Genomic DNA, 15465 nt, shown 5'->3' with positions numbered 1-15465 from the left:
CTGAGCGCCTCCCAAGTGGCTTCTGTGGAAGTGATGACAGCCCTGCCCCACCGCCAAGTTCCCGGACACAGTGCGAGCTGGGATCTCCTTATAGGGTATGCTCTGAGGCCATTACAGAAAGTTCAAAAGAAATGCTCAGACTGACGGTCGTGCTGGAAAACAAGCCAGTGTGGAAGGGGAGCCCGTGGGTCCCCAAAAGGGCTGCCCCTTGCACAGGACACCAGAGAACTCGGGAGGAAGATGGGGCCACGTGGTTCCCAGGGGGGTTCTCAAGGTGAGGGTGGCTGAATGGGGAGAAAGACGGAGCCGAGGGTTCCGCAAGCTTCTGGAACCATGAAATCTCAGCCAATGGTGAGCTAGCTCACAGGGTGTGAGGGAAGCCAGGAGCCTTCTGTGGCCAGGGTCGAGGGTCAGCACCCCTCAGAGATGAGGCCTTCGCCCGATCCTGGCTGGTCCCAAGAGAGACAGAGAGAGGGAGGAAGAAACTCAGCCTGTGGCCTCAAAGGCACCCAGCCAGGGCACACTGCTCCAATCCCAGCAGGCACTGCGGCCAGCCATCCCTGCACCCAGGAGAGGGCCTCAGGGTACCAAGCTCAGCAGACACCCAAGGACGCCCAAGCTGGGACCTCACTGCACCACAGCAGGACAAGCAGCCCTGTCAGCCATGCTCTAAGCAAACGGACGGATGAATTTGTGCTGCAGACAGTTCTGGCTTCTTGACAACCAATCAAACAAGAGAGAGCCTTTCATTCTGGCTCACCTAACCACACAGTCATTCACTACACACACCCCATTTGGACTCGTGTAACCTGTCCAATTCTAAGTCCAGAGCCCAAGTGTATCCTCTTCTTCAGTAACAGAACCCCAAGTTCACGTGAGGTGACAGTGTGTCCAGCTTGCTGGCCCCGCGATGTTAGGATGCTTGGTCCTAATGTAGACGGCAGTGTAACGTGGGACTTCTAAGGAGGCCACCTAATGAGAGCAGACGTGGGGGTGCACTGCGCCTTCCTCCCACCTGGAATGTATAAGCGTGGTGGCAGAGCCTCGGCAGCCATCTTCAGCAAGGAGGTGGCCTTGGGCCTGGAAGCCAGTGTGGAGGGCGGGTGGCGCAAGCACAGAGGAGCGGGTTCTATATGACTTTATAGAGCTCCCTAGGCCGCCTGCATCCAGCTCCTTTGACACAAACAGAACTCAATGTACCGTTTTACTCAGGCCGTGGTTATTTCCTCAGCTACTGGCAGCAGATCGCAGATCCCGGTGGCTCCACAGTACAGCTACAGGTGGGTGCACAGGGTGCTGGAGAGTGGGAGCTGGCCAGGCAGAGGGGGTGGCGGGTGGGGTCCAGGAGAGGCCCCTGCAAGGTGCAATGTCCCTGCATGAGGGACCCATGGCCGCCATACTTCTGCTTCTATAGTTCTCCCTTTACATCCAGGTCAAGGCAGAGATTTCCTACTCGTGACACTGACAAGGTTCTTCTACATTTTCGGAACGAAGGTTCAATCCTCTCCATGTTTTCACTCCCCCGCCTAAGGACTTAGAGTTCTTCTCTGTGGAGCCAATCTCATTTCCCCATATGCACTGGCTACCAGGAAGCTCAGCAGTGCCCTGGCGTCCTCCCAGCAGCCGGCCCATCAGGTAACACTACATCCTCCTCTGTCACTCCGTCTTGATGTACTTCTATTTTACTAGCCTTTCCCATGAGGAAAGACAGTAAAAGAGAAAGCATACAGAACACCAAAAGCCAGGAACATGCCTAGGCTATAAAGTCAATGAAAGCAACTAATTTATCTCTTCTGAGAATAGTTAAAAATGGCCTCTTACCTAATAAATTAGCACTTCCATAAGAATAAGGAAAGCTCCAGTTCATGTACACTTTCTGACCTTGTAAAACAGTGCTACACGATAAATCAACCTGCTGAAAAAAAATAAAAATGCCGAGACCCCCCGCCCAGCCCCAGCCTTCACACCATCAAAAGCAGGTTAAGAACCTTCCACGATATTCAAATGTTTCTATTCTGTTTTCTACGTTCAAAGGCGCCACCAGTCAGAACTGTCACATTAAATGTTCCCGTCTCCATTTCGAAAGTAGTAAAGGTTTTTAAATAAGTGTCAGAGAACTGGGTGGGGGGTATATAGGCACAAGAAAAAAAAAAAAAAAAGAGGTTAGCAGTTACTGCTGAAGAATGAGATGTTGAGAACTTTTCCAATTCATGTATTTCTGTAATATTTCCTTATTTTCCACTGGTTTCCAAAGATTTCTTTTTTTATATAATATATTTTATTGATTTTTTTACAGAGAGGAAGGGAGAGGGATAGAGAGTTAGAAACATTGATAAGAGAGAAACATCCATCAGCTGCCTCCTGCACACTCCCTATTGGGGATGTGCCCGCAACCAAGGTACATGCCCTTGACCAGAATCGAACCTGGGACCCTTGAATCCACAGGCCGATGCTCTATCCACTGAGCAAAACCGGTTACGGCTAGATTTCTTGATAAGATACATCTATAAGCCAGCATGTACGGGAGGTGGGCACAGCCCCCAGAAGAACAAGACGTGAGCCATGGCCCTAAGGAGCTTGGGGGAGGGAGGGAAGCCCCCACAGCACGAAAATAACCATGAACTGGCAGCTTCTGTGCCTATGAGGCTGGAAGCCCAGTAAAGGGAGGGGCTCTCTGGGACAGGTGTCCAGGCTTTGAGTGGCCATGAGCTTGGTCAGACAGGTCGATGCGTGTCCAAATGGAACAGAAAGAGGGGTGTGATGGCTGCAGGACAGGCTGTGTGGTGCACCTGAGGGCGTGGCTCGGGGGGGGGGGGGGGGCGTTCTCCAGAGCAAGAATGAACTGTCAAGGGCCTCATGGATCCCTCCAAGGAATGGGACTTACCCTGTACCCTCGGCTATAGCCAAGCTGGGACCAGATGGGGCTTGTTTGAGAAAGGGCACTCTGGCAGCAATGGGGCCCAGTGCAGGAGACACATCCAGATACCCCATGCACAGAAACTGCCAGGAAGCACTGGTTTCAGAAAAGACATAAAATCAGCAGTGGGTATGGAGGTCAAGACATGGACCTCGGGGCCAGCATGCTCACACCAGCTCTGCCTCCTGCTGCTAGCAGAGAGACGAAGTTGAGTTCTCTCTGACTCAGTTTCCTCATCTGTAAAATGGGGATAATCAAAGTCTATTAAATAGAGCTAGTAATAGTGCTAGTAACAGTACCTCCCTGGATTGTGGTGAAGATTAAATTAGTGACCACACGGAAGTGCTTAGAGAAGTCTCCAAACTCAGTGAGGCTGAGTCTGCATTCCTTTGATCACCTCCCAACACCCTTATGCCGGCCACTCCGAAGGTGTCCCAATATGAACGATTCCCTAGGACCCAATCAATTCATGCACGTCTTGGCAGACAGGATGCTAGCCAGGGCCTCGAGGACCTGCCCACTCCCCGCCTCAAACTCCCCCCCAGTGCTGTCCTTCACCCACCTCCCACAGTGCAGAGGCAGACCCAGGAGGCGGTCCCATCACCTGATAGACCCAACCCACTCCAAAGGCCCGTCCAGAAGTTTAGAACGGGGACTAGCCCTTACTTTGCAGAGGCACATCTGCAACCGTTACAGAGGAACGGGCAGCACGGAGACCTGCCTGGAAACCGCCCGGGGAACAGGGTCTCCAGGAAACCACACTGACCATGTGCTGACGGGCATCACGCTCAGGGACGGGCACGAAGGGACTCAGCAAACCACATTCTCTAATTTGGTGTGTCGTGTGACTGTTTCCGTAATAGAAAGTAAAACTAATAACAATAAATAAGCTTCCTGGAACCAAGCTGCCTCGGTTTAGATCTCAGCTCCTCCACTCGGTACCCGCCACCTTGGCAAACCACTTAACCTTTCTTTGTTTCCATATCCTCGTTTATAACGAGGACAACAACATTACACACCTCACAGGGAAGCTGTAAGGAATAAATGAATTAAAACATGTAAATCCTATGACCTTGTCGGGCACAAAGCAAATGCTCAATCAACATTAGCCATTTATAATTGCAAGCCAGTTGGCGGAGTGACGGCCATACCAGGATCCTCACAGAGGCGTCAGCGGCTGCCAACACCGCTTGGGCAGCCCTGGGTCCCCCAGCCTCCTGCATCTAGCACAGGGCCAGGCCTGGGGACGCTGCAATAAGCAACCTCCGAGTCACTGGCCTGGGACACCCCCGTGTACGCACTGCAGGTGGGAATGAGGGAGGGCCTAAGGCCATGGGCACCGCCACCCCGAGAGATGTGATGCCTGAGACCCAGTGTCGTCACTTCTAGAAGTCACTCCAAAGAGAGAGCCTGAGATGTGCACACACACGGAGGTCCAGAGACACCCAGAGCGCCCTGTTCCTGACAGCAAACCAGGACTTCCCAAAGCTTAAGGTGCCAGAGCAGAGACGCTAAGACACAGGGATGGTGGGAAGTGACCTGCTGCTGGGATAGTCACGTCAGCGGTGATTAAATCGCATGAGCAAATGACCACCCACCCCTCTAAACGCAGGTCGCAAAACTATGGACACAGAAATAGCCCAACTTGGATTCACACAAATGTAACAAATAGCCTGTTTTTGGTAAAAATATGAAAAAAATATATCAAAATAATTGTTTTAATGATTACCTCTGGGTTTTCATTTTCAGGCCTGTCTTTATTTCCCAAGATTTCAACGAGCACATACTAGCTGAGGAAAGGATAGTCCAGAGATTTTTTTTTTTTTTTTACAAACACAGACCCTCAGGGCCTGCCCTGTCCTGCGTGAAACAGCTCTGGGCTCAGTTCGCTCACCCAGCAGAGAGCACACAGCAGGGCCAGGTCCTGCACTCCTCGGACACAGGAAGTCCTGGCCTGAGCTTGGGGGCTGGGGCCTGCTGGGGGAGCAGGGAAGGTGCCAGGCAAGGTGGCATTTGAGCGGCTCTAACAGCACATAGAAACATGAGAATGGGAAAGGGGCTGGAGTGGGAGATGCCAACTTCTTAGCCAACCGAAAGATTCAAGGAGGCTTCATGGTCTGCGACACTGAGCTGAAGGCAACGCCTGTCCCAATCCTGCTTTCCACAGTGCCAGCTGTGTGCCCAGCTGGGCCCGGTATATGGCCCAGGTCCTTCCCATCAATTCACCATCGCACTCAGAGTCTCAGCCCCTGGACCTGAGCGGGCTCCAGGAAGTAGCCTCCAACAATGAGCACCCACTGTTTGCACCGGAGCTTCCTGCTGCTCTACTGCGCACGGGCTTAATTGGGGGTCCGGATCTAGTGGCTCTGGGCTGGCACTCTAACCAGCACCCGGTGAGAACAATGGCAATGCCGACACGGGCAGACCACCCTGGACTTCACCCAGTACAACCTCAAAAGAGGCAGCTCATTTCAAAGCAGAATCTTCGCTTCTGGCTCATTCAATTCGCTCTGGCCCTTTCCATCCCATCCTACTTACCCACGTTCCTCCTTCCATCTCTTGGCTTTAAGTGAAGTGCTTACTGGCTACACTCCAATGAGGCCGCTGAAATCAGGTGGAAAGGTGTGGAATCAGAACATGCCCGGGAGCTCGGGCACCCAGCTGCCCTAGCAGGAGCGCTTTTTGTTTTAAGTTTAAGGACTTGCTCAAGTTGCCTCAGCGAGTCACAGGTGGGAAAGAGCACCCAGAAATGAGAACTGCAGCCCTCTACGCATGCAGAGCTGCACTGACGCCAGAAACAGCGTCTGTGGGTGACAGCCAGCCTACAAAGCTCAGAATAAAAATAAAACGGACAGAACTGAAACCATCCAGCAGGCGTCGACAGCACTGAACATCATCTCCTGAGCATGTTCCCGTGTTTGTCCTCCAAAGATCTTTTATTTTTTAATATATTGTATTGATTTTTTTACAGAGAGGAAGGGAAAGGGATAGTTAGAAACATCGATGAGAGAGAAACATCGATCAGCTGCCTCCTGCACACCCCTCACTGGGTATGTGCCCGCAACCAAGGTACATGCCCTTGACTGGAATCGAACCTGGGACCCTTCAGTCCACAGGCCGACGCTCTATCCACTGAGCCAAACCGGTCAAGGCCAAAGATCTCCTTTAAGGGCTACTGCAAGCATCTGAATGAGCAGACCCTAATTTATAAAACTCCTCAGCCCCCTGTATTATTATTTTATATATATATATATGTGTATATATATATATATATACTATGATGGCCATGCCTACACATAAATTTCTCTACCTCTACTTGTTAAATATATAGCCTAAGTAAATGACTGAGAATGAAAATAATTTTTAATGTTTCATTTAAAAAATATGCATTTCAAATTTTAAACAATAAAATAAAATCTATCTTCAAAAAAGGAATTAAACTAAAAATCACACAGAAACCAAGTGGTAGCATGGGGATGTGGGGGAACCTCAGTCCTCACACTGACAATAATTTTTCTAAGCAGCACAGACTCACCCACAGCTCCCCGCTCGCTCCCCATAAGCCGCACTGTTTATAACAAAGGATGAGGAAAAATAAACTCACTCCTTAAGCTTCCATTAGGTGCCTTAGGTCCTGTGTGGTGTCATCACTTTAAAGATGAGGAAAGTGAGATCACACACAGTCAGAAACTGACTATCTGGAACTCCAGCAAGCCCAGACCTCGGGGCTCCACAGGGAAGTGGAGTAGACAGCCAAGAACAACCTATATTTCATCAACAAACGACAAGTGCTGGAGAGGATGTGGAGAAAAAGGAACACTTGTGCACTGCTGGTGGGAATGCAGACTGGTGCAGCCACTATGGAAGACAGTATGGTGTTTCCTCAAAAAACTGAAAATGGAACTCCCATTTGACCCTGTGATCCCACTTCTAGGACTATATCCCAAGAAACCAGAAACACCAATCAGAAAGGATATATGCACCCCTATGTTCATAGCAGCACAATTCACCATAGCTAAGATCTGGAAACAGCCTAAGTGCCCATCAGTAGATGAATGGATTAGAAAACTGTGGTACATCTACACGATGGAATACTATGCTGCTCTAAAAAGGAAGGAAATCTTACCATTTGCAACGGCATGGATGGAACTGGAGAGCATTATGCTAAGTGAAATAAGCCAGTCAATGAAGGAAAAATACCACATGATCTCACTCATTCATGGACAATAGAGACCATTATAAACTTTTGAACAATAATAGATACAGAGGCAGAGCTGCCTCAAACAGATTGTCAAACTGCATCGGGAAGGCCAGGGAGGGTTGGGGGGCAGGAGGTAGGGGGGTAAGAGATCAACCAAAGGACTTGTATGCATGCATATAAGCATAACCAATGGACATAAGACACTGGGGGATAGGGGAGTCTAGGGGACTGTCTAGGGCGGGAGGAAAAATGGACACGTATGTAATACCCTTTGTAATATTTTAAGCAATAAAAAAAAAAAAAAAAAAAAACCCTATATTTCAATAATGGTCCCAGCCCTCGCTGAGGTGGCTCAGCTGGTGGAGTGTTGTTCTGTGCACTGTAAAGTCACTGGTTCAATTTCCAGTCAGGGCAAATACCCAGGCTGTAGGTTCTGGATGTATTTGGGAGGCAACCAATCTGTTTCTCTCTCACAACAATGTTTAAAAAAAAAAATCAGCCCTAGCCGGTTTGGCTCAGTGGATAGAGTGTCTGCCGGCCTGCTGATGAGGGGTCCCGGGTTTGATTCCGGTCAAGGGCATGTACCTCAGTTGCAGGTTCCCCAGCCCTGGTCGGGGTGTCTGTCCCTCTCCCTTCTACTCTCTCTAAAAATCAATGGAGGCATGAGTTGGGGGAGGGGAGGAATGGGGCAATAAGGACACATATGTAATACCTTAATCAATAAAGAAAAAACATTATAAATAAAAATAAATAAAAATCAATGGAAAAATATCCTTGGCTGAGGATTAACTATATATATATATATATATATATATATATATATATATATATATATACATATACATATACATATACATATACATATACATATATATATATTTAAAAATAAAAAATAGCCGAAACCGGTTTGGCTCAGTGGATAGAGCGTCAGCCTGCGGACTGAGAGGTCCCGGGTTCGATTCCGGTCAAGGGCATGTACCTGGGTTGCGGGCACAGGATGTGCAGGAGGCAGCTGATCGATGTTTCTCTCTCATCGATGTTTCTAACTCTATCTCTCTCCCTTCCTCTCTGTGAAAAATCAATAAAATATATTTTTAAAAATAAATAAATAAATAAAAATAAAAAATAATGGCTCCAAATGACCATGTGGGAAAGTTCTGCACAGAGCCCACTTCCCCATCCTGCAGTCACCCTCCCTGGAGGTGCTGGGTCTGCTGGCAGGGGTCAGGGTGGCCTTCGGGGAGCCCCTGCCCACGAAGTGGCCGAATGGCTACCATGGGCTCATTCAGTGGCAAGGATGTCAGGCCCACAATAAACACCAAAGCAACTAATATTCCCAAAGCCCCTTACACCCGGCCCCCAGCACTTGGAGGGAGCAGGTGGAAGGAAGAAATGTTTACAGGTGCCCAGCTCCACCTGGGCTTCTATCCCCAGATATAAAACCCAGTGAGGGCACCCTGGAGAGAGTACGGGTGGCAGAGGGAACCCAGCTGGGAATTAATCATCTGACACCTTTAACTGCATATCTTATAAAAACAACTTTGGAACCATGTGAAAATGTCACCTAAATAACAAATTTATTTGTTAAAGCTTAGCAGAGAATTTGGCTCTATAATCCCTCCTTCTAGGTAGGATGAAGGCAGCTACTGAAGTTACCTGCCTGCATTCAACACACCTACCAGAACCAGCTTTCTCTCCCCTCCACTCCTCCTCTTGCACCCCAACTCTGGAAACTGACCTTCAGCCTCCCGCACCCCCCACATCCACGTAGGCACCACATTATGCCATCTATCTCCTCAGCCCTCCTCTACTTCCTTAATTCTTGCAAAACCCCATCACCCCCACTCAGCTGTGTCGCAGCCTCCAGTTCAGCCCTATCCAGTCACCTCCTCTGTGCCCTCCCAGTAGGCCCTTGCCCCATGGCCCCTAACTGGAGCCAGCACTCTATCCCACAGAAGCCCCTCAACGCCCCCCGATTCCGGGCCCCATGAACAGCTCACCGGACATTCTTGTGGTCCAGCCCTGCCACCCGCTCTGGCCTGGTACTGGCCAACTCCCTCATGGACAAGGCCCCAAACCAGAGCCTCCAAACCACTCCAGGTCAACAGAGCCCTTGTCCAGCCTCTGGGTCCTTGTTCACGTGGCACTCCCTGCCTGAAAGACATTCCAACACCTCCCCACCCACACCTGCACCCAGTTTACTCCCTACTAAAAGGCATCAATTTTCCTATGAGGCTTTCTCCACCCTCTGCCCACTCCCCCCTTTAAGTGCTGGCCCCTAAGTCCTTGAAGGCCCCTACCACAGCGCAGACAAGCCCTCCCAGCCCTCTGGGCATGCCCATGAGCCGAGGCAGCCATCACCGAATCTCCAACTCCAGGTGCCCAGCACCCAGGCATCAGCCCTGGGCCCACGGCCACTCCCAGTGTCTCTCTTTGTTGGCGTTTCCTCTCCTGCTTGAACATCCACCACCCAACTCCCTTCCCTGAGTAGTTTGTGCAGAAAGGGGGCAAACGCAGAGACAAAGAACTCCAACTTCTCCAGCAACCAGCAGCTCCGGAGAGACCCCAGCACAGCCATGCCCGCCTGCACGCTGGGGCCAGTGGGGAACCTGCTCCTCGCTCCGGAGACACAGCGGCTGCTCCAAGCGCGTTTCAGTCTGAATTCTCAAGGAATTTGGAAGGAGGACAGCGAATCTATAATCAGCGAATCTATAATCAGAGACAGAACTTCTCACACTTACGGCTTGCTTATTTGCATTTTAAAATAAAACGCCAACCCCTCACAGGCTAAGAGTCATCTCCTTCTCCCCATGTGCTTAGAAAACACCTGGGGAAAGACAGCCCAAGAGCAGGCTGGGGCGGGAGATGGGGGTGGGCAGGGCGTGAGAACCTTGTTCTTTCAGGGTCTCCTGCCACCAAATGCTGGGCTGTTCTAAAAGGGGCGATGGAGACCAGAGATGAGGAAACCTCAAGGGCTTCCCTGGCAAGCCTTCCCCACAGGCCAGGTCAGAGTGGAAAATGCTCCTGGGCACGGCCCTGTGTGGCTGAGACAGGCCTCCTCCCGGCCCTCAGCAGAGCCCCACCTCACTGCCCCCCTTGGCCACAGGTGACCCAAATGGCCAAAGAACGTCTCCTCCTTCCAACAAAGGCTCACTGGGTGGAAGGGCAGTGACGGCTGGGCCATGCTGGGCACTGGGCATCTTAGCAACTAGCTGTTTCCAGGGCAGAAGCAGCAGAAGAGCCTGGAGAGTGGAATCAGCCCTGGCCCCGGCTATGGGCTTGGACCTGCCTCCCGGTCTATCAGGTGGATGAGGCTCATCACCAGTAGCAGGCTCTCCCTGCTCTCCTCCAGGAAGCCTTCCTGGCTTACCGTGCTGGGTCAGGACCCTCCTCTGGACCTACACACCCACCCTGGCCTCTGGCTATCGACTGCAGACTGCAGAGCTGAAGGAATCTCACCTTGACCCATTGTGAATCCTGCAGCTGCAACCCGGTACACAGCTGGCACCCAGGAAAGACTGCCGAATATTGCTGCAAGGAGAGGCCAGGCTGCCCAATCCACACCTGCCAGCTGGGAGGGCCTTTCACCCCAAAGGCTGAGTGAGGCCAACTGTTACCAGCTGAAATGGTGGAGTCAGGAGGCCTGTGCAGCCAGCAGCCTCACTACAGCAGTACAGAGGAGGAAACCGAGGCAGAGTACCTGCAGACCATCACCTTCAAGACAGGTGCCTGAAACCATCATTGTCTTGACAGGTACCTGTGAGCATCTCCTTCAAGACAAGCGCCTGAAACCGTCACCGTCACCCCAGGTAGTCAGGGCATCTTGTCCCACAGCCCTTGCCCCACTCTCTCTGGCGCTCGCCTGAGCCCAGCGCTAGCACAGAGTGGGGCTTCCCCTGCTCCTGGCCCTCCCAGCCTCGGCCTCACCTGGGGCTCCTCACGCTACGTGAGCAGAGAATGGCAAGTTTTCCTTATTATCAAGCATCCTTGGCCTCACAGACCCAGGTTAGGAAGACGAGCGGCCAGCAGACAAGCCCACTAGAGGCCTTTCTGGTTCTCAGCAGACACAGAGGCCCCGGAGTCCGAGGTGTCCAGCCTGGCCGGGCTTCTGCATGATGGCACCTGCCTCAGGGCCCGATTTCTGAGAAGTAAATGGGATAATGTGGGAAAGCAGTGGCCTTCAAACCAAACCCCCAAAATAAATGTTTAAAACTATGTTTCTATTTGCACATTTTCAAGTTGACATCTAAAATTTCTCATCGTAAGTTTAAATACTTGTAGAGGATGTAATTTCTAACATACTGTAAATATTAACATTTCAAAATAAAACTGTTACTGTTTCTCTTTTAAATGGATCCAATGGAATCTAAATATCATAGCGATTTGAGAGCAACCACCCACCATCCATCTTAAAATTACAGAATCAGACTCTTAAACACCTGGGAAGTTGGCAATGTTCCCTTTGCCTCCTCCAACTTCCCAATCCGCATCCCTTAGATGTTTCCGCTCTCAGTTTGTTTTATGTTTGAAGGTCTTTTATTGATTATTATACTACGAGGCAAAAAGGTATATAAATGTTTTAATTTTTTTTTTTTTAAATATATTTTATTGATTTTTTACAGAGAGGAAGGGAGAGAGATAGAGAGTTAGAAACATCAATGAGAGAGAAACATCGATCAGCTGCCTCCTGCACATCTCCCACTAGGGATGTGCCCGCAACCCAGGTACATGCCCTTGACCGGAATCGAACCTGGGACCTTTCAGTCCGAAGGCCGACGCTCTGTCCACTGAGCCAAACCGGTTTCGGCAATGTTTTAATTTTTAAATTTCATGTGACCATAAAGCTCTAAGTGTAAAAACTTTTCTTCTGGACAGACTTATTATCACAATTACTACTAGTACATAATTAATGCAACAGAATATATTACAAATTTATATTAACAATAAGCACAAAAAATTAAAACCTTGTTAGAAATACATCTCAGAAGAGATGAATGGAAATTTAACTGCTTCCTGTATCCACAGAATGGATAACACCTATTGCTAGAATAAGACTGAGTTTATTATCAATTCTATCTCCATTTTGCAATTTGTATAGCTATAAGTGCTGAGACCACTCATTCAAATAAATAAGAAGAAATGGAAAGAGATTTACCACAGCACATTCTCTGAATTCCTTCAGAATTATATGCTAAGAATTACAGTAATTTATTCTCAGAAATCATTATTAATGTTCTTCTATCAGCTGACAACTCAATCAAGTCCTCTTTCAGTTTCACTGCTGAGAAAGGAAGTCCCTCACTTGCCCCAGGATCACAATGACAGCCTCGTGACACGCCCCCCACCTCCCGCCCCGTCACACACCAGATTCACGTCTGATAACAAGGGTGCGGTTCTCCTGCAGATAACCAGCTTCCCGCGGGCCAGCTTCCGTGCCTCCTGCTTTACCCAAGTTAACTGCATGTGGCCTAACAACGTTCCCAGGGGACAGGTACCATCGTTATTCCATCTAACAGACAGGCAGACTGAGGTCACACAGCCAGAACCGTGAACCCAAGTGTCTTGCTCCCCACCACTCGGTGCTCTGCCTCCGTGGAGATGGGAGGGGGACCGATGTAAAGGGGTGGCCGGGAAGGACAGTTTACAAGCTCCTTCCCCAGCAGGTCAGCTGTGGGAATGAGCACGAGGAAGCGAGGAGCTGCAAAATGGACTTCTTAAATGTGCTCCCATTGCCGCCCGGGAGAGGTTACACACACGCTTGTCCAGAGTAAATACCGCCGATGCCCAGCACCCAAAGAACCAAGTAAATGAGGCATTCACTGTCACTGCTGCCGTTTACAGCAGGAGAGAAGTAACTCCCATGACGGCAAGCACTGCAGATCTAACCAGCGTCTTGGTCCTCCCTCCCGCCTACAGGCCCAACATCCTTTACTAATCGGTAGCCAATCCCCAGGTGATAAGAGGCCTGAGAGGCTTTAGTAAATGGACAGACAGCCTATTACCATGTGGGCTTTGGAGACAGACCCGCATTCAACTACCAGTGAAAGGGCGAGGAGTACGCCCTCCACCTTGCCCCAGGGTAAGGGCTATGCCCTTCATCTTAACTTGGCCATGTGCTCAGCAAGCTTCTTCCCGGAAGATAGTCAAGGGAAGTGCACGCCATCACTATGACCACATCCTGTGTACTCACGCCTGGCCAATCAGCAGGGCCCACAGTCCTTTCTCCTCCCCTTACCCCAAACCCCTATAAAACCTCTCTCCACACAGAGTTCTCTCTCTCTCGGCCACTGGAGCTTACCGTTGCATCGGTGAGTGTGGCAGGGGAGCCAAACCTAGGTTTGAAATGAATGACTCTTTGCTTTTGCATCGGACTCGCTGGCTCCCTGTGGGTTCTTGGGAATCATGAAATCTGGGCACAACACCAGCTCTAACCATTTAACAGCTGAGTCCCTCAAAAGACGTCACAACATCTGAGTCTGTTTCCTCATCTCCAGACAGACATGAAAACTCCACCCACATCACTAGGTGGCTGCACAAAACAGGAGAATACCCATCAGGGCACCTGACACAGGAAACACTGGCAGCCCTTCCATCACTGACCCCTAAGTGACTGGCCAGTCATCTCCAGCAGCCACAGCCTGCTAGAATAAGACTGAGTTTATTATCAATTCTATCTCCATTTTGCAATTTGGCACCCAGAAGCCTGGCTGGTTTTTAAAAACCAGCTAAATGGATTCCCTTCCCATTTTTGCAATGAGTTTCTCTGTGTCTTGAAATTTCAAGTTCTTCAAACACCCGGGGATGCCAGGAGGAGGTGAACAGAGAAGCGTTGAGGTGGGTTTTATTTCTAGAGGCCGGTGTGGAGAGCATCCAGTTTGGCTTCATTCTGGTCCCCAGCCACCATTTCCTCCCCATGGCACCACCAAAGTGAACAGCAGATACATCCAGAAAGATTTCATAACTTTCTGCCCGGTACTTAATTCTAAAATAATGGCTCCAGTCTCCAGTTCCAGCCACAGGCTAAGTGGATTAAGGTTTTAGCTTAAATCCTCCGGGGGAAGCCATGTAAATTGAACACACTGACCCCCGGGTTGTCCCTCACGCCCTGAGGTTCCAAGGCCTCCCCCTCGCGTGGTGGGGGTGGCACCCCACTGTGTCCCATCTGGAATCTGCGTGAACAGGAATCAGGTGTTGGAGGACGTGCACATTTCTTCCCCTTTTAAGCAGCGTATTTGTTGGTGAGCACATAGTCACTTCCTCCAAAAATGGCTCCCAACAGAAATTCCCGAGTGGGCCCTGAGGAGAGGCTGGAGCTGGCCTCAGGGAAGCACTCAGCTCCAGCTGCGGCCCAGGCCCGGCGGGTGGGACAGCCACCTGCAAGGGAACCCCGAGCTACAAGGTAACCATCGGAAGGACTGAGACACAAAGGAGCGGGAGCATCCTGGAGCAGGAAGGAGCTGAGCCACCTGGCCCAGAAGGGCAAACTTACAATGCAGGCCCTCTCCCACCTCGGAACCACCGGCCCCACAGGCACTGTCAGTCAATCCCTCCCTTCAGCCATTTAGATGTAGAACCCTCCAGGCACCCGCAGTCAAGCAATCGGAAATGCCCTGAAGGCAAACTTCTCAGCCATCCTTGAACTCTGACTTCCCCTTTTGATACAGAGAAAGTAAGGGCCACAGAAAGCTCAGAGTAGACGAGCACGAGCAGCAGGAGCACCTCCGCAGAGACTAGACTAGAGCCTGGAGGAAAATGCTAGAGCCATGACCAGGCTTCCAGGAATTAATCGCCTCCTCCCCCCAAACAAACCTCAGCCTCCGGGTGACAAGTTCAGCCCACAGGCTGCAGAAAAGGGAGGCCAGAAGGAAGGACCGCCAAGGCTACTAGACAGTTCGCCCCACATCACCAACCACCCTCAGGGCAGGCGGGCACCTTTATTTCTGGGCCACTGAGTTAGCTCCAGGCCCTGGGAGAGCTTCTCTCTGTCCTTCCTTCCTTCTGTCTCCAGCCAGTGCGCACCTAACCCAAGTCCATCCTAGGGTGAGGCAACATGGGGGTCAGCCCCCCACTGATTCAGTCCACCCAGGAGCCAGGGGCCCATTGGGAAGGTCAGGTGTGGCCTGACAGCAGAAAAGGGGTGCCACGCGGGAAGGTACACACCCTGACTTGGGGTGTGGGGGGGACAGGAGTGGTCTTGGAACTGGCACCACTCACAGGAAGGTCTGACATAGGCGAGGGCTCACCCCCAGGACCAAACCACCCAGGCAAGAGCAGGGGGCTCGTGCTCCCTCAGCAGAGCCTAAGGACAGGCACAGACAAACCGTGGGGGCATCAGGACCACAGACAT

At 50.7% G+C, this 15465-nt stretch overlaps 1 protein-coding gene across 3 annotated transcripts in view; it reads right to left on the bottom strand.

Annotated features, from left to right (window-relative positions):
* Positions 1–15465, bottom strand: part of ITPK1 (inositol-tetrakisphosphate 1-kinase) — a 135173-nt gene that overhangs the window by 87268 nt on the left and 32440 nt on the right. The window lies entirely within an intron of this gene.

The sequence above is a fragment of the Myotis myotis genome, unplaced genomic scaffold, assembly GCF_014108235.1.
Source record: "Myotis myotis isolate mMyoMyo1 unplaced genomic scaffold, mMyoMyo1.p scaffold_m19_p_1, whole genome shotgun sequence".
Lineage (NCBI taxonomy): Eukaryota > Metazoa > Chordata > Mammalia > Chiroptera > Vespertilionidae > Myotis > Myotis myotis.
The sequence above is the reverse complement of the archived record's forward strand: the minus strand, read 5'-3'. Positions and strand labels throughout refer to the sequence as shown.